The sequence below is a fragment of the Dermacentor albipictus genome, chromosome 1, assembly GCF_038994185.2.
Source record: "Dermacentor albipictus isolate Rhodes 1998 colony chromosome 1, USDA_Dalb.pri_finalv2, whole genome shotgun sequence".
In the NCBI taxonomy this organism is placed as follows: Eukaryota; Metazoa; Arthropoda; class Arachnida; order Ixodida; family Ixodidae; genus Dermacentor; species Dermacentor albipictus.
In genome coordinates this window covers 469,863,578-469,888,626 of record NC_091821.1, presented here as the reverse complement: position 1 = coordinate 469,888,626, position 25,049 = coordinate 469,863,578, and positions in this window count along the sequence as shown.

Sequence of the window (25,049 nt, the reverse complement as noted above, 5' to 3'; positions counted from 1 at the left end):
AAGCTTTCCCTTATATTTACGTCAGAAGACCAGCAACGCCTGAAGCACCATCGAGAAAGTTCCAATGCTCCTGTATCCTATGCTCCTGGCTCGCTAGTGTGGCTTTGGGTTCCAGCCTCTCCCACTGGACTGTCACCGAAACTCGCGTCGAAGTACCAAGGCCCATACCGCGTGATCAAACAAACGTCTCCAGTCAACTATGTTGTGGAACCCCTCGAGCTACCTTTGGATCATCGCCGTCGTGGACGCGAAATTGTGCATGCCCAGCGTCTCAAGCCCTACTATGATCCGCCTGTGCTGTCCTACCCGTAGGTCGCCGGGACGGCTTCCTTCTCCGCGGGGGAGATAACTGTACTGTAAAATCGGGAGCAGTGGGGCTGTGGCTAGGAGAGACAACGACGACGAGAAAGAACAACCTTGTTTCGGTGCTCGGTCGGCTACACTACCTCTCGCTACTCCAACGTTCTAGTCGCGAACGCTTAGTGCTCAAAGTGCTTCGCGACAATATATATATATATATAGCCCTGTTATTGCTGCTATTGCTGTTAAGTTCTTCAGTTACGGAGATTGAAAAATTAGGTAAAACTCGCCAGAGATGCATCGCGGGTGGTTGTGCTGCTATTTCGCACGTTGCCAGTACAGCAGCTGGTAGTGGGTTGATTTTCCGATATTAGACAGCAACAGACAAGCATGACCGTTTCTTCACGCCTGCTCTCTCCTGCCGGGCAATCGTAACTAGCCCGAAAACCTCTCAACCTCGACGCCGCAGTAAACGCGCGCATGCATTCCATAGCATGGGCGGCGGCGGCGTAGGGGCAGGGCTAATTCCCCTTAAGTTTAAGGAGTTTTAGGCTAAAACCCCTCAATTGTTTACTCAGGCTAACTTAGGCAGGGCGGCAGCGCCCCTTCCAAGCTGCGGCCGCAGGCGGCGACTATTCCCATAGCGCAGGCCGTAACAAGAGGGCGCGCGCCGCTTCTTTCAGTCCTGCCGCGAGTCCCACTCGCACCGATGCCCACTCGCGAGTCGCGACCGGCTGTCAGCGGTGGCGCTCCACTCGCGTTGGTTTGCGGTGAGCGCGGGGCGCAGACGCCACGGAAAGAGTCACACGGAGCGGCTGGAAGCGGCCGCTCTCACGGCGCAGCTGGTCTTTTTTTTTTCGCCGGGACATCACTCGGTACTATCGCGCTCAGTATGAGCTACACCATGCAAGCGCGTGGCCGAGCGCTCTACAAGGTTGTACAGTGGCGCCGATTGTGCCGTGTTTTCCAGGTATCTGGAGAGGGTGTAGCTGTTCTAGCAAGCGCGCTGGAGCCCCTCGTCCCCGTTTATCTGAAGGATACGTTATCTGTTTCTTGTTCACTTTTTCGCTGAAGCAGAAATTGCAAGATCATGCAGCACTTCTGCCACCGACCAGACGTGGCGTGTGAAGGTTATCAAAGACTGAGCGCTTTCTTCGTTCAAGAAGGGCTGAGCATTTAGACGCGATTCTAGCACTGAGAATGCGCCTCAGCGTCCAGCGTAAAGGCGGAAGCAGCGACGACGTGGACCATGCATTGTTTTCGACAGACTGTTAGCATAGCCCCATTGCTGCCACCGCCGTTCTCCCTACTAGCAACATTTCACATTTGGCCGGAGCAGCCTACTTTGTTCATTTGCCGCAACTCCTGGTGACATGCATCGTTTTCATCAGCTTCCCACCGTGCGTGGTGATGGCTCTAGAACACACCACGCCTTCTTAAGATGCATTGAATGGTTCCAAAATTTGAGTGCACTATCACTAAGGCCCCAGAGCCCGATTTCGCCGATCATTACCGGTATTAGCAGAACACACTAATTTCCAGTCAGCTCATCCTGAGGATACTTTTCCTAGATACGCAAACGCAAATTCCTTTGCCATTTATTTTTGTCTAGGGTACTTAATTGGTATTTTCCAAAAAGTCGTGTGGTTTGGTTTGGTTTATGGGGTTTACCATCCCAAAGCGACTCAGGCTATCAGAGATGATGTAGTCCAGGTCTCCGGAAATTTCGACCGCCTGGGGTTCTAACGTGCACTTACATGAAAATGTCGTGTGATCTGTCAAAGATATGTTCAGTCCGAATAAAAAAAGTTTTGGTTCGCACTAAGACAACTTGCGTGCTGTGAATGCTAAAACCTGAGATGAATTAAGATGTCGATTGATGTGGAACGAGAGGTCTATTAAGAGGTTAAAGGGGATTATAGGTAATCACGTGTATATACTGCTATAACTTATGACTAATAACCGTTGACGTCATGCCCATTATTGCGGAGCAGTATTTCTGGACACGCCTGGCGCTGCTGACAGCTTCCGTTGATAATGGAGCATGTAAGGCTTTCGCCTTAAAAAATAAATTTTGGATATTTAAGTGAAAACAAATCTGCGTCACTTTTGTTTGTTTTATTTTTGTGTGACAGAAATTTTCAGCTATAGTCAGAGATGGCGAGAGGAAACATCTTTTGGTAGTCGAAAAAGTTATGAAAGATATAACATCGAAAACAGTAATATTTCTTCATTGAAATATCAGACAAACTGCCACAAACTACAAGCTCCTGCTAAAATGAATATATCATACAATACGAATAATGCATACCATTTGCATTAAAAGCAGATTGAAATCAGGAAGAAACGCACGAACTGCGTACGAAAATAAAAGTTAACGAATTGTAAAGAAGTACTTAAGAAGCAAGTAAACTGGGACTGCGAAGCGCATATACAGCATGAAGCAAATACAATACGGAGAGCTATTGACATAAATAAATTCATTTCGAAAATACAAGGACATCACAAACTACAACACTATGAACACCCAGAAAAAAACAGAAAACAAGCGGTCGTCACGCCTTAGTACCGGGTCATGGCCCTTTGAACGCCGATGACTTCCCACATCCTCGACGGAAGCGATGCGTACAGATTCTTTATAAAATCTGTTTCATCCTGGAGGCGCATCCATTGCGCTTCTACGATGCTCCATATATCACCAGCTTATGTTCTGTGCAGTCCTCTTTTGCAGAGCCCGACCTTCATCGTACCCCGTACATGTTCAATAATGTTGAGGTCGGCTCCTTTGGGCACCCACTGTAGTAGACACCGCACTCCTCCTTCGTTAAGGAGCTCCTGAACAACATTTGCGGTGTGCACAGGTGAAAGATCGTGTTGGAAGGGGAAATCTCCATCCGGAAACGGGCCGTCCAACGCGTAAAGAATCATAATATAATCATGTATGTCATAATACTTTGCCGATGTCAGGTGTCCGTCAATACGATGCAAGACAGCAAGTCCTTCTTGCGACACAGCTCCCCATACATAGACCGCAGTGCGGTCACTTAATGCCACTTCCTGCTCGTAACTGGCGTCGTGCCGGGCATTGGCAGGGCGCCACACTCTTTGCTTTTGATCCCAGAACATTGTGAACGTTGACTCGTCCGCAAATATTACCATTTCCCAGTCGTCGGGGGTCCAGTCGGCGTGTGCACTTGCGAATTTAAGTCGGGCCGTCTTGTTTGCGTCTGAGAGGAGCGGCTTCTGTGCCGCCAAATGGCTCTTCAGGTTTCCTTCGACCAGCCCGAGTTTTACAGTAGACACGCTCGCAGCCACTACAGTGGCAGCACCTATCGCCTTGTCGGTGCTGGAGGGGCTGGCCCGCGCGGCTTCAAGAATGCTCTTGTCCTGAGCTACATTCGTTACTCGAGGGTGCCGTTAATGTGGAGCGTCGGCGATGCGGTCTTCATCCCTGCAAGCCTAGGTGATGCGGTTCACAGTCTTATTTGACCTCCGAGTCATTTCAGCTATTTGGCGTTGGGTATACTGTTTTAACGACAGTTCAACTATCCGCATTCGCTCACTGTTGGGCACCCGGGACATTTTGCGAGCTGACGAACGTATTCCTTTTCATTAATCGGACACAGTTTTCGCCCTTTGGTCCCCACACCGCCCCTTTGTGCAGTGTGGACTGCCGCCGGAGACAATAACGTTTCCGTTAACTCGGGGCAATGCTGTGTTCTTGCGTGCGTCGCACGGTAGCCGCTGGCGAACTGAGCTCGCGCGCTAAAGGCGACGGCTGACGCAGCCCTTTGGCTCGCTAATCCCGAACCCGCGATGCTCGGTGCTCCTGTGAGACCCTACGACTCCAGAAAATGGACCCCCTCCATGCATGGCACACATAAAAACCCCCGGGCGTCTGCGTCAGCAGGCGTATGGTGTGTTGCTACATTACTTACCCGAGCACACGAGCGTTGGACCCTCCCGCGTGTAGCCATGCGTGGCTTAGCCATGTCCGGGGTAAAGGGGACCCTGGGGGTTGAAGCGATGCCGAGTGTTCGGACCTTTAAGGCCCCTCGACGGAGGTAACACACCTCTTTGGCCTCCGCTTCACGTACCCCTGGGCTGACCCACCCAGGGGGAATCGGCTGGTTGCCTTTTCGTGTCCCCCTCTCCGAACTTTTTCTTTTCCGTATACCTTCTCAGTTGTACTGTCTTCTCTTGTTACTTCTACATTTTCGAAGGCGGCTTGGTTTAACTTTGTGGATATGCCCTCTCTTGGGTATGTTATATTAGGTTATAGCAGAAATGCACGACTGGCGTCTGCAGCCTTACATGTTAACTGCTACAGCGTCCCCTTGTTGGGCTCCGTGGTGGGTGGCCGCCACTGCCGCAAAAAATGACAGATATTTTGCATGAACACCTGCTTTTCCACGTCTACTTGATTGTCACCCTCAAAAGAGATGACGCAACGATGAAATTCTAAGCCTGTTCAAAGCGAAATAAATTTTCCCCCACTTTCAAGTTGTACACAGCTAACAAACTGAAAAACCAGCTAGACCCGTATCCACATCTCTTGTTGCAAAAGGCTTGACTAATGCACTTGGCCCAGGTTATGAGGTCACCAAAATGGTAAGAGGGGACCTCCTGCTTGAGATCCGTGATAAACAACAGCACAACAAACTCAAACGTTTGACATTTGTAGATATTCCTTTTACGGTTTCCCATCATCGCTCTATGGGCAGAGCACACGCAGTAATATCTAATGCAGATCACATCGACTTGTCTGAAACAGAACTATTAGAGTGCTGGAAAGAGCAAAATGTAACCAACGTGCAGCGCATCATTATCAGACGAGAAAATAAAATGATTCCTGCAAAGCACCCGATCCTCACCTCTGCCACTTGCGATCTGCCACAAACCATAGAAACTGGATACACAAAGATCGCTTTCAGACTATAGATCCCTAATCCAAAAAGATACTTCCAATGTCAAAGTTTTGGCGAGGGATAGTAGAGCTGCCGTGGTAGGCTCACGTGCGAAATGTGGAATCCAAGGCCGCGCCTCAGACAAGTGTGAAGCGACACCTCAGTGTGTAAACTGAAATTATCACCCTAAAAGTACAACAGAACATCGCTTTCAAGGAAGCACATAAATGGTGCGAACCATTCCACACCGCAACGTATGCCAATGCGACGCGTGAGGGGGCTGCGCCGCACCGGCCTGCGCCACCTGCCCGACCCGCTTACAGCAAGTAGTTGTCTGTGGCAACCCCGCTCCTGTGGTGGCAGCAGTCAAATCTGCTCCACCCGCCAAGGCAGAGGCTAGCTACCCCTGTACGTCGGGCCTCAAGACCACACCTCACCAGGTGAGGTCTGACAACGTGCGGGCAACCAGTGCCTCCCAGGAGGCAATGAACACAACACCGGCACGTTTGGTGCCGGAAAACCGGCGTGGCTCTCGCCAGCTCGCCCAAAAAAACACTCATAATGGGGCCAGAAGACGGCTCTGTTACCTAAGCTACACCACTACAGACCTGAGCACAGAACATTTCTCATTCTAATAAAATAGCTGTACAAATTACTGATTGGAATGCCCGTGGCCTCCTAAACAACTCGGGAAACACACTTGAAAACGTCAAATGCAAATTCCTAACACAATACACAATTTTCCGCAAAGGTTGTGACGATGGCCATGCCGCGTCTGGTGGCGTGGCTATAGGCAGGTTGCGAACGTAGTTCCCGCGCCTACAAGGGCGCCCCTCGCGGCTGCGAGCGCGGAACTGGCAGGATAAGACCGGCCCGCTTGCGTTCGGAAAGCCTGTCTGCGCACTGTTTCGCGCGTAGCTGTTGCCCTTTCTGAGCAATGGCGAAGTTCAACACGAGCTGTTGCGTAGTGGGCTGCAACAGCAAGTACACCAAATCACGAGGAACAAAGTTTTACAGGTTTCCAAGCCGACCGTATGAAGCAGAATGGCGTCAACACTGGATAGCGCTCGTCCGACGGCATAAGCCGTTTTATGTTCCGGCGTTATGCCAAGCGCGTTAACGCTGAATTCTTTGCTTTTACAGCAATGATGGCAACAACGGGACACCTGCAGTGCGTACCAGGATATACAGCAAACAAAGTAGTTTGTTCCACACTGTACCGCAGTAAAGCAGTGGAACTCTTTCCCAATCCTCTCCCATTCAAAGAGCGCTAGGGCTTGCTGAGAGGTTTGAGGAGAGGTTGCAGCTGTTTGAGCTGGCACACACCCTTCTGCGCCCAGCATATCAACTAAGGGGCAGTTGACAGCACCAAAATTTTAGACGGCCTGGTTTATTGGAGCCTCCTTTGCACGCACTGGAAAATCGCAACATAAAAGTATCCCACTTCCAGTAACTTGGGCGAAAATATTTTCCCAACGTAGTCTAACACTACTGGTAAGGTCCTCCCCTTTTTTATGTTTGGGGAGAGCAACGTTAGAATACCTCGGGTAGGTCTTACGAGTCGTTCGTACGCCCCACGTTCTTGGATTAGATGTTTTGGATTTGTATTTGCCGTCCTGTATGTACAGGGAAGCTACCGCGGCGTCCTTGCACTTCCCTGCGATGCCAGCACGGCAATCGCAGCTCCCCGCTAGGATTTGTCTGCTGTCGCCGATCTTCAAGAATCAATGTCGCCTATAATTTCATGCGTCCACGCCGTAGAAAACGAAGTAACTTACGCTGTGCTTCACGCATCTCGCTGGTGCGTTATTTTTCGCTTGCGAATACACCTAGCAGTCACTTCCCATCAGTGCGAGTTTAACACTTCCCTCACGTCGTAGAAGTGCCCGACTTCAAATAGACGACTTCTTTTCTCTAAATTCTTTTCACGAAAAAAGCTGTGGAGATCTTGTAATTCCCAAAACCCGGTTAAAATCAATATCAGCACGCTGTTTCGCACCGTCGCTACCATTTGACAGGGCACCAAACACGCCGCGCGGGCTGCTGACGCCGTGAGTAATCCTACCACATTCGCGCAACTATTCGTCAGATGGCGCTAGGGGTCGGAAAGACAGGGCGCCGCCTAGCACTTGCAACGTGCCCATTATAGCTCAGAGGTCAGTTCCTTGCCGACACCTCCATCTTCGATCTAAATTAGAGGCAGTAGCAGTTAGGGTAATTCTATTCGACAGGCTTGTTACGGTCTGTTCACTCTACGTACCACCCTAACATCGATTGCAACTAAGGCAGCTTGAAATGCTTGTCAATCAGCTGCCTGAGCCATTCATTTTAACTGGCGATGTGTACGCCCATAATACGCTCCGGGTCGACTCGTGCTGCGATGCAACACAGGTACTGCAGAATACTCTTTTATGTACCGGTGCGGTTCTTCCGAATAAAAAAGAACCCACCTTTTATATCGCTACACATAAATCATATTCTTCAGTAGACCTAACCATAGCCTCTCCAGCTCAAATGGCGTACTCTGATTTTAAGGTCCTGAAAAACTTACGGAAGGGACCATTTTCCAATTCTGTTAAATTTAACAAAACGAGCTGATTGCCCTCCACAGATTCCCCGATGAAAAATCGACTCGTCGTATTGGGAACTGTTTCAGGAGATTACGTATTTACAGTATAATCATTTCATCTCTTTAAACGTAGATGATGCTGTGGCATATTTGACACGTTTTATTATGACTCCGCCAAAGAATGCATAAAGCAAACTAATGGACTTGCTAAGAAGCGTCGTTTGCCTTGGTAGAAAAACGAATGCAAAGAAGCACGGAAAAACAAAATAAAGCTTGGGGCCTGCTTCGTGACTCTCCAACTGCGGAGAACCTCATCAATTTCTTGGCAAGATCACAGGGCAGCAGAACACGTAGACGTGCTAAGCGATAAGGTTGAGAAAGGTACCTATGTAGTATGAATTCGTACAAGGATGAGGGTAAGGTTTGGAACCGGGTGAATAAAATACAGGGCAGGGGGGAAACACAACTGATTCCTTTAATAAACGGTCAAGACGACACCATGAAAGATCAGGCAGACTTCCTGGATAAGCATTTTCAAAATATTTCTAATGCATCACACTATGCGCCAACGTTCCTAAAGTTCAAGGAACGCATAGAGCGCGAGCGCGTTGAACGAAAGTGCGCATGTAATGAACCTTACAACCGTCCGTTTAGTCTCGCTGAATTTGAGGCTTCTCTCAGTTCCTGCAGCAACTCAGCACCAGGTGGCGACCGCATAGTGTATGTATGCAATGATCAAGAATATCCACCCACAAACACCATGCAGGTATCTGGGCACATTCCATACTCGTGGAAAGACGAGATTGTCATTCCAATTCAGAAGCAAGACAAGGACCCCGCATTAGCCAGCAGTTATAGGCCAATAGCACTAAAAGCTGTAGGTGTAAGTTATATTAAGAAATCGCAAATCGGCGTCTAATCTCTTTCCTGGACAACAGCCGTCTGCTTGATCCCCTACAAAATGGTTTCAAGTAGGTGAACAATAGACCACCTTGTTCGCATTGAAGCAAACAGTAGAGGTGCTTATATACACAATCAATTCTTTCTCTCTGTATTTCTCGACTTGGAGAAAGCCTATGACAACATGGAGATTCGGAATCCTCCGAGAGCTATTTGCGATGCGTGTACGCGGCAATACATTAAACATGATAGAAAACGACTTTAACCGCACGTTCCGTGTTTCAGTGGGCAATGCCCCGTCCAGGCGTTTCACTCAAGAGACAGGTGTGCCACAAGGGGGCGTGCTTAGTTGCACCCTCTTCATTGTGAAAATGAATGCCCTTCACAAAACCATTCTGTCCTCAATGTTTTATTCGATATACGTGGATGATGTGCAAGTACGATTTAGGTCTTGTAACGTTGAAGTCTGCGAGCGCCAAGTCCAAATCGGACTGAACAAAGTCTCAAAATGGGCAAATGAAAATGGTTTCAAACTAAACCCCCTCAAAAGCTCTTGCGTAATTTTTTCTAGAAAGAGAGGCTTTACACGAGATGCTGATATGCTGCATGGACAACACATACCACAAAACACTGAACATAAATTTTTTGGCATAATACTAGACTCAAAACTAACCTTCATTCCTCATATCAAGTATCTCAAAGCTAAATGCCTGAAAACAATGAACATCATGAAAATACTGTCACACACAACATGGAGAAGCGACAGCAAATGCCTTTTGAAACTACAGTATGCTTGTACGATCATAATTAGACTACGGCGCCGTAGTGTATCACTCAGCTACAACCAGTGTTCTCAAGATGCTGGACCCTGTGCATCGTCTTGGTATCCGGCTCGCCACCGGTGCCTTTAGGACGAGTCCGATAGAAAGTCTTTATGTCGAATCGAATGAATGGTCCCTTAGTATGCAACGGTCATATTCTACTTTTAATTATTTTCTCAAAGTACATGCTACCGAAAACCATCTTTGTTATCCCATCGTAAACGATTTGACCTCTGCAACGCTCTTTCATAACAAACCTACAGCCAGAGAGCCATTCTCGATCCTTGTGGGAAAATTGAGCGAGGATATGGATGTTCCTATTCTTGAAAGTCGTCTCATGGCTTCTGCTAAGCGGTATCCGCCGTGCTTGTGGCACATCAGTAGGTAACAAAGCCTGCTCCAGAGGCCCACATTCATATGCATTTTCTAGAATTGCGATTTAAATATTCGTATCCCGAATATTACATAGATGCTGCTAAATCGCATGCTGGCGTATCGTATGCAGCCGTCGGCCCATTCTTTTCGGAGTCGTATGCTCTGCACCCTCAAACAAGCATCTTAACAGCAGAGGCGTATGCACTATGGTGGGCTGCGAAACACATCAAACAGAAAAAAAAATACATAAGGCGGTCACATAGACGGAGTCATTAAGTGTTGTAAAAACTTTGATGTCATGCTGCAACCACAGAAATCCTGTAATGGCAGATCTTTTTAGTTACTAGTTATGCATCTGGCCAACATGTAACGGTGTGCTGGGTGCCTGGACACAGAGGTATTGAAGTTAACGTGTTGGCAGACCGAATTGCTACCTCCTTGGACACGAAAGCTTGCAACATGTCCGTAGCCGTTCCGATCTCAGACCTAAAGCCATACTTACGGAAAAAAAACTGAGAACCTACTGGCAGCATAAGTGGGAGGCTGAAATACCTAATCTCCACATAGTTAAGCCTCATTTTGGATACTGGCCATCACTGACGAAGTCCAGACAAAGTGATTTCCTATTCTGTCGTCTGAGAATAGGACACATTTATGGCACATATAGTTTTTATTGACTGGCGGTCAACGTCCAATGTGTAGTAGATGTGAAGAGACACTCAGTGTTCAGCATGTCTTGCTAGAATGTCCTGAAACAGAAGTCGAGAGGAAAGACACTTCCCCTCAGCATATATTCAGTGTATGCCACTTCACGTGGCCCTGTTTCTAAGCAGAGAACCGCTATTTGACATGCAATCTATTTTAGCCTTTTTAAACAACGTTGACACGCTCCACGTTTTCTGTCCAAGAAATTCGTAACACGGCCTCTTGTGAGAGGCCACAGTTGCGATGTCAACCTTTGTTATAGCACATGCCTCCGGGACCTTGTCCTCCAGGGACCCGCTGAGGCTCTTGTGCTACTCGTCTTAAAGAATCACCTGTCCATTTTTGTGCATGTAACGCGAATACACCCTTGTACACCCTATACTTACAGCATACGCTAGTTCATCTGATATTTTTATTCCCTATGTATTTTAAGCAATTCATAGCTCTCAGTTTTAGGCGTCGCTAGAGCCATGTCACATCAGCCATTAGTCCATTGAATACTCATCATCACTGCCCTGGAGCTCTTTGGCCACACTTGGCCCTTGCGCCATTAAAAAACTACACTTTCTCATCACAGATTTAAAGAATCGCGCACCGTGGCCATTCCACCCCTACTGGAATGCAGCCATCAAGGCTGAGATGCAAACTGCGACCTCGTGCTAAGAACCATACCGCCATAGTGACTGATCTAACATGGAATGTTACCAAGGCACAGTGCAAGAGAAAATGCGGTCCTCTACAGACTGCAGTGTCAATATGAGCTGCTAGATTCAAGAAATATAAAGGCATCAGCATGCATAGAGCTGCCAGTGTACAGACGCAAGATATGTATGACTGTGCCAATCATCGAATAGTTGCAAAATCGCAGTGAGGCGAGAACTACACATAACTTGCCAGGTTTGTTGCAGAGATGGTACTGCAGCTTGTCGTTTTGTTGGTCCGAGGCTTGTAACTTGGTGCTTCCCGACTTCTTTTGCGAAGTTCATAATTCACTTCCTGCTCCTTGTGACATCTCATTTGCACAAGCTCTTCATTGGAGAAATCATGACAACTGCTCCTCTTTTTGTGGAATTCCCCTTTGCTTGCTGCATGTTTTCGCCTCTTCTTCGGGGTCTCCAAAATATGCACATTAGCTATAACTAGTATCGCTCCGTAATGCTCAAAAGAGCGGTTTCAAATAAGCATGTATTTATAGATTATCTATACCTTGAAGTAATACCTACTTTATTAATAAGGTTGCGGGGACTGACTTTCACTTATGAGAACTTTTGCGGCCATGCTCATCCAGTTTTTCATACGCCCCATTACATAGTGCCTTGTTAACCACCGCAGCTGTCTCTACTTCCGCGTTTTCAAATGAGTAAATTGTTCCATACATTGCGTGCATGCTGATCTTTGATTTACATGATGGAACCACATGCCTTCGTGTGACTGTTTTATGCATTGGAAAATGAAGCCAAGGTCATGAGTTATGTGGCAAGCATTCAGTCACCATGTCAGCAGGCAGGCATTTGGTGCGAAGTAGGCTAGAATATGCATTTATGTTGAGTTTGCCGAGTCAGCGACATCAGAATAAAGTTCCTGCAGAGCGTTACCCCCATCTTACTGTGATAATGGCTGGACACTCAAGTGAAGCCATTTGTGAATGGACGAGCTTGGCAAAAGAACTTGGAGTCTCACCGCCAAGCAGTCAAGGGCCAGAGCCTAAAAAGTGCTTATTTACGTGATTAGTACCATTTAAACTTTCTGCGGTACTTCTTTCGATTTAGAAGTGAGAAGCTTTCTCGCTATCCGCACTGTCATAGTAATCTTGATGAAAGAGATGGCAGATCAATGTCATGGCAGATGGGTTATGTTAACAAAGCTTAATGCAACTTAAGAGCTTTATGTTGTAAACACTATGTCAGTTTAGCTATATACTTTTTACAACAAAAACAGAAAGCACAAATGGGCAAGAAAACTGCCAAAAGGACACTCGATTATGCAGCCGAAACAAGTTGTAGAGCCACTACAGCTTTTCTTGTGAGAATTCCCGCAGGGGCGTCTGCGGCATCAGGCGTTTGGTGCTTTACGACACCACGTACCCGAGCACACGAGGGTTGGACCCTACCGCGTGTAGCCGTGCAACGCCTAACCGTGACTGGGGAAAGGAGGATCCTGGGGGTTAAGCCGATGCCGGGTGTTCGGACGTTTTAGGCCCGTCGGCGGAGGCAACGCACCTCTTTGGCTTCTGCTTCACATAGACGGTTCCCCCGGACTGACCCACCCGGGGGAATTCGGTAGTTCCCTTTCCGGTCTCTCTCTCCAACCTTCGTCTTTCTCTCACTTTCCACCGTCCCTGTCTTCTCTTTATATCAAATTTTTCCAGGCAGCAAGGGTCAACCTTGCGTGAATAGCCAACCTAGGTTATTTCATATTTGGTTATAGTGACAGCATACGGGTGGCGTTTCCCGGACCTGTTTTTACAGTTCCTGTGGCATCCCCTTGTAGGGCTCCACGGTGGGTGGCTGGCGTTCTTGCCGAAAACTACATTCCTCAATGGATAGTTCCTTCCATCCACTCCCTGATTGCCATCAGAAAAGAGGGCGCACCCATGAAATTTTCCAGTTTCTTGGTCGGCAAAAAGAATCCTTCCCCGTTTCCATGTCATTCATTCTGAAAAGCCACATAAACCAGTTCGAACAATTTCACCCTTCGTTGTTTCAAGTCATTGGCTGAAGTGTTTGGTCCAGCTTATAATGCGTCGAGGATAGGAAGCGGTGATCTCATCTTGAAGCTCCGCGATCAGAAACAGTATGAGAAATTGTAAAAACTAATGTCATTTGGGGAAACCCAAGAAATTGTAACCCCGCACCGTACGATGAACACAAGCCGCGGTGTTGTCTCGGACGATGACTTGCTGGAGCTCTCTGAGGCTGAATTGTTGGAGGGCTTCAGTGACCAAAATGTTATCAATGTTGCAAAAATTAAGATGAGGTGTGACAGCAAAGAAATTCTGCCCACGTCTGTAGAGGCCGGGTACATCAAGCTCCGTGTTAGGCCCTGTGTGATACATCCCCTTAGATGTTTCAATTGCCAACGTTTCGGCCACAGTTCACAACACTGCCGTGGCCGCGAAACTTGTGCGAAATGCAGTGCCCATGAATACACCTCTGAAGCTTGTGAGAACACTCTCTAATGTGTTAACTGTTACTGGGAGCACGCCGCGTACTTGCGGTCGTGCCCATCCTGGAAAAAAGAAAAAAAGAAATTGTAACGATCATAGTAAAAGAGAATATGTAATTCGAGGAGGCACGCAGGTGGATTTCATGCCTGCCCAAGAACTTGTTTGCTGATGTGACGCGTCAAGGGACAACGGCTTCCGGCGGCTGTCCGACCCACAAGCAGTGAGTGAGTCGGCAGTTACGCCATCTGCCAGAAGGGGCCATCTACCTCCGGGCAGGTGGCCTCAAAGGTCTCGTCCAACGTGCCGAGGCCTTCACCTTAAACAAAGCGCTCGGAAGGGCGCGAGTCCAGCGCCTCGCAAGAGGCGCTGGACACGACCAGCCAGACGGCGCCACCAGCGCCTAAGGAGCGGCGACCATCTTTCGACCGCTCCGGAAAAGACAAAACTCCCGTGACGGCGCCTCCAAAGGACCCGTGAGCTAATCCTCGTCTCTTAAACACACAGCACACAAGACATTTTCTATAATGGAAACACAAGTACTACAGTGGAATGTACGAGGACTTGTACATAACCTCAATGACATTAGGGAACTAATACACAAACACAATCCCATGTTGCGGTGTGTTCAAGAGAGGCATCTCAAACCTACCAACACACATTTTCTTCGAAGTTGCACCATCTTCCGAAAAGACCATGACTAGGCAAATGCCTCCGGCGGTGTAGAAGTAGTAGCCGACAAGGCGGTACCTTGCCGATAGGTCGCCCTTGAGACACCCCTTGACGCAGTGTCAGTTCGGGCTATTCTGATTAATGAGTTGGTCACTGTATGTACCATTTATATACCCCCGAGCCATCATCTCGAAAAGACAGTCTTGTATATTCTCAATGGCCAGCTTCCCGAACCTCATATATTCGTGGGAGATTTTAACGCGCGTAACACGATGCGACGAACTGCTATGCGACGCGAGAGGTTGACTCATTGAAAATCTCCTTTTAACCTCTGGTGCGTGCCTCTTTAATAAGAAAAAACCAACGTATTATAATCCACATCATAACTCGTACTCATCAATAGACCTTTCGATCGGCTCCGCTTCCATCTTTCCTGATTTAGAATGGTGTGTAATTAAAATGCCATTCGGAAGTAATCACTTCCCAGTAACGCTGAACTTCGTAAAGAAACACGAGTTTCCTCCAGACTTCCCTCGCTGGAAACTGGCCTCAGCGGATCGGGAACGCTTTAGGAAATCCACCCACATATCACGGGATAATATAGATAGGTTTACTATAGATCATGCTGTTTCATACTTCACCGCTTTTATCATTGACGCCGCTGACAAGTTCATTCCTCAACTAAGAGGCACTTCATCCAAAAGACGAGTCCCGTGGTTGAATGATGATTGTAGAGAGGCATTGAAGAGACAAAATAACGTTTGGAGCAAACTACATGAAACTCCTACAGCCGAAAATCTAATAGAATTTAAACTGGTTGAATCACAGGGAAGAAGGAAGCGACGACGGGCAATGAGGTGACGCTGGCAGAGGTTTCTCTCAAGTATAAATTTGGATACTAAAGGAACTAAATTTATGGGATTGGCTGAAAAGGGTAAAGAGACAAGGCATTCATCCGTTGCCCCTAGTGAACGGTAAAGCGAACCGCTTGGAATCCCAAGCTGACACCCTTGGCGAAGACTTCCAACGCGTTTCCAGTTCTGCTCGTTTCCAGTTCTGATCATTATTCCAAGGCTTTCCTAAAACAGAAACAAGTAGCAGAACGTAAGGCTATCGACTGCAAATGGAAGCAGAACGAACCCTTTAAGGCGCCTTTTAAAATTGCCGAGTTGAGAGCCTCCTTGACTGCATATCAGAGCTCTGCACATGTACCGGATAGTATCATGTACAACATGGTTAAACACCTCCCCAGTGATATTATAATTACCCTGCTAGCACTTTTTAATGCTATATGAGTTGCGGGGTACCTCCCTACCGCATCGAAAGAACCCCTTGTTCCGATTCTGAAACAGGGCAAGGGCCCCACATTAGTAACAAGTTACCGCTCAATTGACCTCACAAGTTGTACATGCAAACTTTTTGAAAAGAGAAAGTGATAAACCCTCGACTTTTACACTTCCTTTGAAGTAAATAAATTTCTTGATCCATATCAGTGTAGTTTTAGAGTAGGACGGTATACAGCCAAACATCTAGTGCGCATCGAAGCAAACATTCGTGACGCCGTCGTGCATAAATAATCCTTCTTATCCGTGTTTCTCGACATGGAAAAGGCGTACTATACAACTTGGTGCTATGGAATCCTGCGTGACCTATCGACGCTGGGCATCCATGAAACTAGGTTAAACATTATAGGAAGCCACATGCACAAGCGTACATTCCGCGTGAAAATAGGTAATGCGCTGTCGTGTGCATTCACACAGGAAACTGGGGTACCCCAGGGAGACGTACTGAGTTGCACGCTCTTTGTCGCTAAAATGAACAAGCTTCGTAAAGCATTACCACCATCTCTTTTTATTCCGTCTAAGTAGACGACATGCAAGTAGGTTTCAAATCCTGCAACCTAACAGTCTGTGACAGACAAGTACCACAGTGCTCGAGAGAGACAAGTACAACAGTTCTTGAACAAAGTTTCCAAGTGGGCAGACGAAAACGGGTTCACTGTGAACCCCAACAAAAATTCTTGCGTTCTTTTCACCAGGAAAAAAGGGCTTGCTGCAGAACCCGCTGTCGCAATATATGGACAACGAATACCCGTGAACAAGGAACACGAATTCCTAGGTGTTATACTTGACTCCAGATTTACATTCGTTCCACACATAAAATATCTTAAAGGAAAATGCCTTAGAACATTGAACTTACTATCCTCTCCAATACAACATGGCGTAGCGACAGAAAGTGTTTATTGAATCTTCACAGGAGCCTAGTTCGATCACGACTGGACTATGGTGCCGTGGTTTACACTCTGCCGCCCCGAGCGCGCTAAAGATGTTAGACCGCGTCCACCACCTGAGTATCCGCCTGGCTACTGACGCCTTTAGAACAAGCCCTGTCGAAAGTCTACACGTGGAGTCAGATGATTGGTTACACCAGCTTACACTAGCTACACCTATTTTCTCAACGGGCGCTCTAATAAGGAACATCCGCTTTTCACAAGAGTTGACTTGACGCGTGGAACACTTTTTCGTAACAGACCCTCTATGAGACTTCCTTTGACAGTGCGTGTAAGAGAACTTAGCGAAGAAATACCCCATACTCGAACATAGCCTAATCCTGCAGCCATGCTATTACCGCCCTGATAGAATATGATAGAATGTGACGTATCCTTTATAGAGGTCACAAAGCACCTATTTGTCCCCTATCTCCACCTATTTGTCCTCAACGATTACAGAAGCCAGAACTATTCAATGGTGGTGAAACAAGCAAAGCCTCAGCGTAAAACCAATGAAAAAGCATTTTCCCAAAGGATTTTGCCCTCACCATGATGAAAGGTCCTCTTTAAATGTTGGCTGCAGCAGCAGACACCCGTATTACTACTGTTGATTATTTCAAGGATTTCAAGTCATTTGCCTTGTTTGAACGTCAGCTGTTCACGCCACATTATAGTGCATTATTGCACCTATGGACCAACTATCCCAGCAAGTGGTTGTGACAGGAGCTGTGTGTATCACCATGCTATTTGTGTCTACTGTGAAAGGCCGTACCCAAGGAAAACTAATTATCCCTGCCTCACATCATCCGGCTCTGCATCCTATGCCTGCGAATTTCATAGTCGAATAATACCACTTAGTGTAAGTACTACCCCTGGCACTTATTTTTCTGCTCTAGTAGACCACATTTCTTCTCTGCGCATTAAATAGCCACTTGGCTCAGGATGACAAACCACATACAGCAGACATTCCAGTCATGAACAGCCTATAACCTTGAAAATAAACGCATAACTTGGCAGCATCCTGCTATTGTCAACATGCCTCTTATGTAATACCCTGAAAAGGGTCTCTAAGGGGCAATAAATGATGAATACTAACCTGTGGAAAAAGTGTTGAGCGGAATAGGACTGTGCAGGGAACTGCACTACAGTGAATGTGCACGGGTTATTTGCAGCATTAGTTTAGACATATTTTGTTACTTACTGTTAGCCTCTTTTTTACTGCATTACACCTTGTTACTGCATGTTTAACAAATAAGTACACATTACGTAAGGTAAGGATACTAAGAGGGACAATAACTCCAATATTAAAATGCACACAATAACGTCTACAAACTTACCGATATTATTTGATGAGCGCTAGCTAAATTTAGGCATTCATATTGTGTGAAGCTCTGAAATAAGCACACAACTTTCCACTTAGAGGCACCTTCACGATTTTTTTAATGTTGCGCAGGGACGAAGGCTTTAGGTTTCATAGCCCTGACACAACATACATGCCCATTCTGGAGGATTCAAAGAGGTCAAAGAATAGCAGTCGTCCTTGATGACAAACTCCTTGCCAATTAGCTCATGTGAGAGCGTCCACTGAGCCATGCAAGCTGTTGCCAGAACAACATGGCCATCCTAATCCAAGTAGTTGTCTCCCTTGTATATGAATTGCATGATAGCCTTTCATATTCAGAAGGCCAGCATTCCGGCGACAGTGCTCCTCCACTATGAGGACGGCTCCAACGTATATGAAGTTATCACACGTCTGTCTGCGTGTCCAAGACTGGCATTCTACCATCCTGTTGCGTAGCTGCCCCAAGGGCCTGCCGTGCTTGAGCATCTGCATCTGCATGTTCTCAAAACGGGTAGGCACTGAATGAGTCCTGCTCTTGATGTCTTATAACATCAGAAGCAAGATGTATGAGGCTGTATACATTGAAACATGCTCTTCACAATACACTTCACAGATATGTGAACCAAAGCATCTCAAAAGCTCACTGGCATAAGCAGCTTGCTCATGACACAGCTCCTTATTTGCAAGTATAGGTAATGCACACATGGAGCAGGAAGAAGTACTAGTATAGATTATCTTGAAGGAAGAATTTGAGAAGCACAGTATGACCCTGTGTAAAATGCAAAAATTAATTTTTTCTTATCAGTGAAAGTATGAATACCTCAAGTTCCCACGTAGATGAGTAGCAAAGACCTTGGAATTGTTATAGACACGTACGAAATTGGAAAGTACGGTTGCTTTACAACCGCATTACTAATGCAGTGCATCGGTTCAGTTATGTGAAGTCCTATGTTTGTGTTGTGCATTTCAGCTTTGTTGTAGTATATATTTTCCAGAGCCCACAGCATCCTACTCCCCACAGTCCATCAGGGTATGTAAAGTGCAGTTACGGAAGTTTCTCACTCTATTGTAATCATTATTTTCCGTACAAAGCATACAGACAAACAGCTGTTGACAAGTGCTCAGACAAGTGCTCAACAACCACATTACATGAAATCATGCAAGTATTATTAAGGCTAGACTACATTTATATAAGTGTTGTGTGAATATTTGTCTTGTTCATATATGTGGCATGTGATTCTTATTACGTTTGTCTCATTTCAGTGATGACAATTTCACTTCGAATTTCTCGTAGTCGTCCGAAATGAGTTTTCCATATCAAGCTCTGCCAGCTAAAGAAAGGTGACATTTGCCCCCTAGAAAACACTCCTATGCTCATGTATAGGCAAATTTTTTAGAAAGTCATTAGGTCGATGCAATATGTTCTCAAACGCGCAATGCATACATACCATGGATGCGTACCTTTGTTGTAGTTGTTGCCTTCATTGAATTGTTGTTACATTTTGTGGGCATCTAGCATGCCTTAGTTTTGTCTACACACCAGTGACATTGCATATCTTTGAAATGGTTTTAACAATGACTTTTGATTACAAAAAACTATGCCCTTCTACTCTGTGAACAAGGATGACTTGCGAAGCTGTGTATGTAGGCCCTTTAACGGCCAACTGTACCTCCGCCGCGGCTGGGCCCGGCATTGCAATATCTTCGGGATCGGCCCTCGTGTGGGACTGCTTAACGCCTGCTTCACCTCCGCCTCGGGTCGGCCCGGCCTTGCGCCATCTCCACAATCAGCCCACGTTTGGGGAGTTTTCTGCTTAGCACGCCAACGACACGAAAATTTCCTTGGACGGTAGAGGTATACAGCTTACTTGCAAAACATTTCTGGGAGAGTTCTGTATTGGCGTATTGCCACATTACTAAATATACAAACTACCTGATCCATACAAGTACCAGTGGCAGAGATTATGTGCAAGAGATGTTGCGTTACCATTCAATAACAGAGTATTTCATACATTATTCGTTCAGTTTTAAGACGGCAAGCTGGGCGAGTTGGTGATTGAACATTTGACACGTGTTTACATTTTCTGTATATTATAGTCCGTTGCTTGAAATAATAAACCAGTTGTTAGTCTGCGCTCGTGTTGTGTTCTTCCTTTCGTCCTTCGTCCGGGTTGCGCTGCCCACCCACAGGAACTCGTTCAGTTTCTTTGACTTTTCACTCCCGTTAAAACTGCAAGCTAAATGTTGTGCTCTCAGGTGAGAGTAGCTAAGATGTGAAGAAGCTGCCTCAAGTGTACATATAGAATATAACACCCACAAATGACCAACACTGTTACAGGCATTACTCAGATGCCTCATCCAATGAATTTTACATCTACTTAGGCTCCTTACACCACACATTCATATATAAGCAGCCTACACTTGGCGAGAGAGCGATGTGTGGCTGTAGGCGAAACTTCCAAAGTTAACTGCCTCGTAAATGTGAATGCTTGGGCGCTTTACCAAGCGCGTAGTGATCGACGAGGTTGCAATAGTACGTTACAGATAACCTGTATCTCAAAGTTACTTACCAAAAAGACATAAAAACGTGTTAGCAAATCACCGCCTTAGTGCAAAATTCTGATAATAAAGCGCAGCATACGTATTTGTACAAAAAGGTACACTTCTGTTTCATGAGAATGATAGACAATATATCTGCTCTAATATCAATACAGTGCTAGAGAGCAGCAGGCAGCGTGTCTCAACCAGAGCAGCTCAGGCCGGGTCTTCACTACACTTGCCCCCCATAGGAAAAGAAGCCATCCTGGCGACTCATGGTGAACATAGAATCATGGGGTCGTAATACGGCTTCAGGCGTTGTACGTGAACGGTTCACGACCACGACAGCGTTGGTCTGTAGGTGGCGTGACAGGCTCGACAATATAGTTTACAGGTGATGTCTTCGCTACAACACACACGGTAGAGTCCTTGATATTTGTAGACAAGCTTAGATGAGAGTCTAGCAGCAACGGCAGGAACCCAAAGCCACAGAAGGGAGTGCGGACGAAATAGACAATGCGGGTGATCATCATCACGTCGATATTTTTGTTGCCGGCTTTAAAGGTATAGGCGAGCTGACGGCATTCCTCTTCAGACAGCTTCAGATATGGGCGTACATTCGGATGAGTCGGGTCTGTACGGAAGAATGGTGTCGAGGGTAGTCGAACGTTCGCGGCCATACAAGAGGAAGTATGGGGAGAAGTTTGTGGTCGCCTGTAGTGCAGTGTTGTGGGCGAACGTGATGAATTGCAAAATGAGATCCCAATCAGTATTATCAGTGGCGACGTATTTGGAGAGCATGTCGCATGAGCATTTGGGGGACAAATCTTTCCGTCAGACCATTAGTTTGACGATGGTAGGCGGATGGTAGGTGCGATGAACGATGCGACATTCAGCAAGGTGCGCGTTTACGACTTCGGAGAGATATACAAGTCCTCTATCACGCAAAAGCTCGCGAGGTGCACCGTGACGGAGAATAAAGTTTTTCAGGAGGAAGGGTGCTATTGGCGGCGAGGAGTTATGGAGTCGCCATCTATCGGAAGCGCCTCGCTGGCGTAGTATGAGGGATCACGTGGCGCGCTCCTCATAGGTTTTGCTGTCAACGCTCACTGAAAACACCACGCGCGAGCTCTCCCGGACATGTCGGTGAGTACTTTCGAAACGAGAGAAGTTTGTTACTGTCTAATAGTAATCTTGGGTAAACTGAAAGCACAGAAACGTTTACAGACGCTATCTCTTTACCGAAAACGTACAGTGAACGCCACTGCGCGCGGTCGCCGCGATGGAGGCTCCCGAACCGGCTTCTTGCGTGAAAGGATGGTAAACGCTGAGAGCAAACTATGTGAAATATGTTCTTATGGTGTTTGTATAGCTAAATGGAGCGTAATAGAACGAAGCCTCGATGCAGCGATCGCAGATTCGCAGCGATCGACTGCGCGTCTGCATGCTTGTCCGCGCACTGTTTCGCTTTCGCCGCGTGCGCGTTTTCGCACCCTGCCATGAGCTTTAGGCCGCAGCATATGAGCATTTGACAGTATACAAGCCACCATTGTTGCGTGGGCGCTGTCAGAGCTGTTCAAAAATAATTTCATGTTAGAGGCTTCGACGCCTACGGGGACTGTGATGTGCCGTCGCGACGATTCAATCTTTTTTTTCTCCTAATTCTTTGACCTTTCAGTATTATTTGTCGAGTTGCGTCGCACTGTATGTTTATCGGTGTTCTCAGCGTGCGATTTCCCGCTGCTCCTTTTTTGTAATCCAGTGCATTAATTCATAACATAAACATGACCATATGTCATACTTTTTACAATGTGCTTCTTACCGCTCCCTTTCCACTCCAGTGAACTTGCCAGTGTCTACAGCATCGACAAGTTCATAGACCAAACCGTCATGACATTAGTCGGGCGGCGGACTCGGGCGAGCGTCTCAGTGCGCGTTTTCCTAAGATCGCAGACCTGGCGCCGTAGCAGAAATCTTCCTCGCGTCTGTGCTTGCTGCATAACCGAGTGGTAGCTGATGATTGTTTGCCAGTTTTATGTTTCGCGAGCCAAGCTTCACGCAGCTTGTCCTGCGGCTACGAGTGAATAAGGCTGACTCCGGGCTCCGTTGTGTACATCCGGCATTGTGGCACCGAGGAGTAGCCTACCATGTTGCGCGCCTTCAAAGGCAGCCACTACCTATTCTAGTGCTTTCAGGCGTTGTAAAGGAGACACTCGAAGCAGGAAAATTTCGCCACTAAATGAGGACCGCAGCGTACGAGGGAGTTGAAACTCTCGTTTTCAGCTCGCTTCGGCGCTCCCGAAGCAGCCGACGCGGCCGCTATGTCCACGTGATCCCTCCTACCACGTCACGCCGACGGTGGCGCCAGCTTTTCCAGTGGTGCAGCTCGAGGCCAATATCACGAGCGCTGTCAGCAGGCAGAGCGGCTGTTTCTGCGTATCGCGTCAAATGGTCGATGGCGACGGCTATCCAGAGGTTTCCGGAAGCCCGTGCTCGCAACGGGTCCATACAGGTCAGTGCCAATGCGATCGAAGGGCCTAGCAGTACACGGGATTGGCAAGAGTGTACCAGAGACATGCTGAGCAGGCACCTTGCGGCGTTGGCGCTGAGGGCACGACCGAATGTACTTGCACACAAAGGTGTACATGCCACGCCAATAAAACCTGGATCGAAGCCGGGTGTACGTCTTGAAGACACCCGCACGTGCACACTGCGGGTCAATATGGAAGGCAGAACATATTTCACCCCGAAAATGTCGAGGTACTTCAGAGACGTAATTCCGGCGATAGAGAAGTGCATCGCGAATTTCGAAGTGAAATGCTTGACGGCGCAAAGCTCGAGAAGGTGAGGGAACAGTCGACGGGTTTGAAAGGAAGCGAATAAGTGCACTAATCCAGGCTTCCTTGCGTTGCTTCCAAGCCATGTTGCAGCCTGCTGGGAACGAAAGTACTTGGTCAACGGCAGAGAGACGGGCATCGCTTTCGGTTGACACGGGCGAACGGGAAAGCGCGTCGGCATCGGTGTGGCGGCGGCCAGACCTGAGACAAGGCGCACGTTGAAATCTTGCAACCGCAAAGCCCAGAGGGCTAATCGACCTAAAGGTTCTTTCAACGTGGACGGCCAACAAAGTGCACGATGGTCTGTAATCACGTCGAAGGGGCGGCCATAGAGGTAGGGTCGAAATTTACCAAGTACCCAGAACATGGCCAAACATTCCTTCTCCGTAACGGAGCAATTCTCGGCTTTGGTGAGGGTGCGGCTTGCGTATGCAACGATGTACTCGTCGAATCCACAGGCATCATTAATAAAAATGGGCCCCTGGGTTAACCCCCTTTCTGCTCGTTCACTTTATATTTCGTTATTTTAAACAACAATTGCAAAATAACTTACAATATTAATTGTCACTAGGTAAGACGTCTATCAAATGTGTTTGTTGGCAGAAGAAGTGGTTTCCAAAATCAACTATATTTAGAAAACTTGAAACCAAAAAAAAAAGATTTCAGAATTAATGGACACAGGGGATACGCTGTTAATAAGCTAAAGGAAAGTGCTCTTTCCTCTCGATTTCTGCTTCCCGACAGTCCACAAGGAGATGGATGACCGTCAGTCGTTCACCACATCTGCATGTAGAAGATTGATGACCAGCCAGCAAGAAGTGTGTACCATATTTGTGCCCTATTCTTTGTCAACAGAACAGGACATCGGTTTCTAATGACTTTATTATTGATGGGGAAGCGTGTAATTGTGCCTTCAAGATGAACTTAGATGAAAATTTGCATTCCAGAAGCGTTGCCAATAGTCTCTTAATTTTTTCCGAATTAGAGGTTTCAAATCTATGGAGGGGACAGCGATAGAAGAGCTGAAATCCTTTGTCACTGTGAATGGGGCGCTTTCGTCGGCGAGCACATTACCCTTGAGACATTTGTGCCTGTGTACCCAGCATGACACGTTCAGTGCATGCATAAACAACGTACAAGAGTGAATAAAGATCAATATTTAAAGAATTTTTATGCTATTGTAGTAATACTAAAGCCTTGACAATGCTTAGAGTCAATTGTATAGGCTTCAATTCTAAAGATATTTGTTTGCGCATGCAGAATTCCAGACTTCGGAAAGGACAGACGAAGTGGTGCATGAGACACGCCGGCTTGTGACTTTGATGCGTCGGTATAAAACGCCGGGCAACAGCACTTCAACTAAGTTTAAGGCGCATTTGAATGTGCATCTCAGGAATGTGGGATACACACTGTGAGGCAACAAGTAAAATATGAGATCAAGTTCTGTTGTCAACTTTGGTGGCAGCAGTTGTTGCCCTCAATTTACCACAAAAGTGGGTAATGCAAAAGATTCTACACACTACACACCAAGCAATTATTTTGCATCAGCATATTTTCCTTTAAGCCGGCTGGCTTTCGCCCAGGCTACGTCTAATTTGTCCACGAGCTCCTGGACTTTCGCTGGCGAAATCTCCAGCTCTTCTTTAGGTAC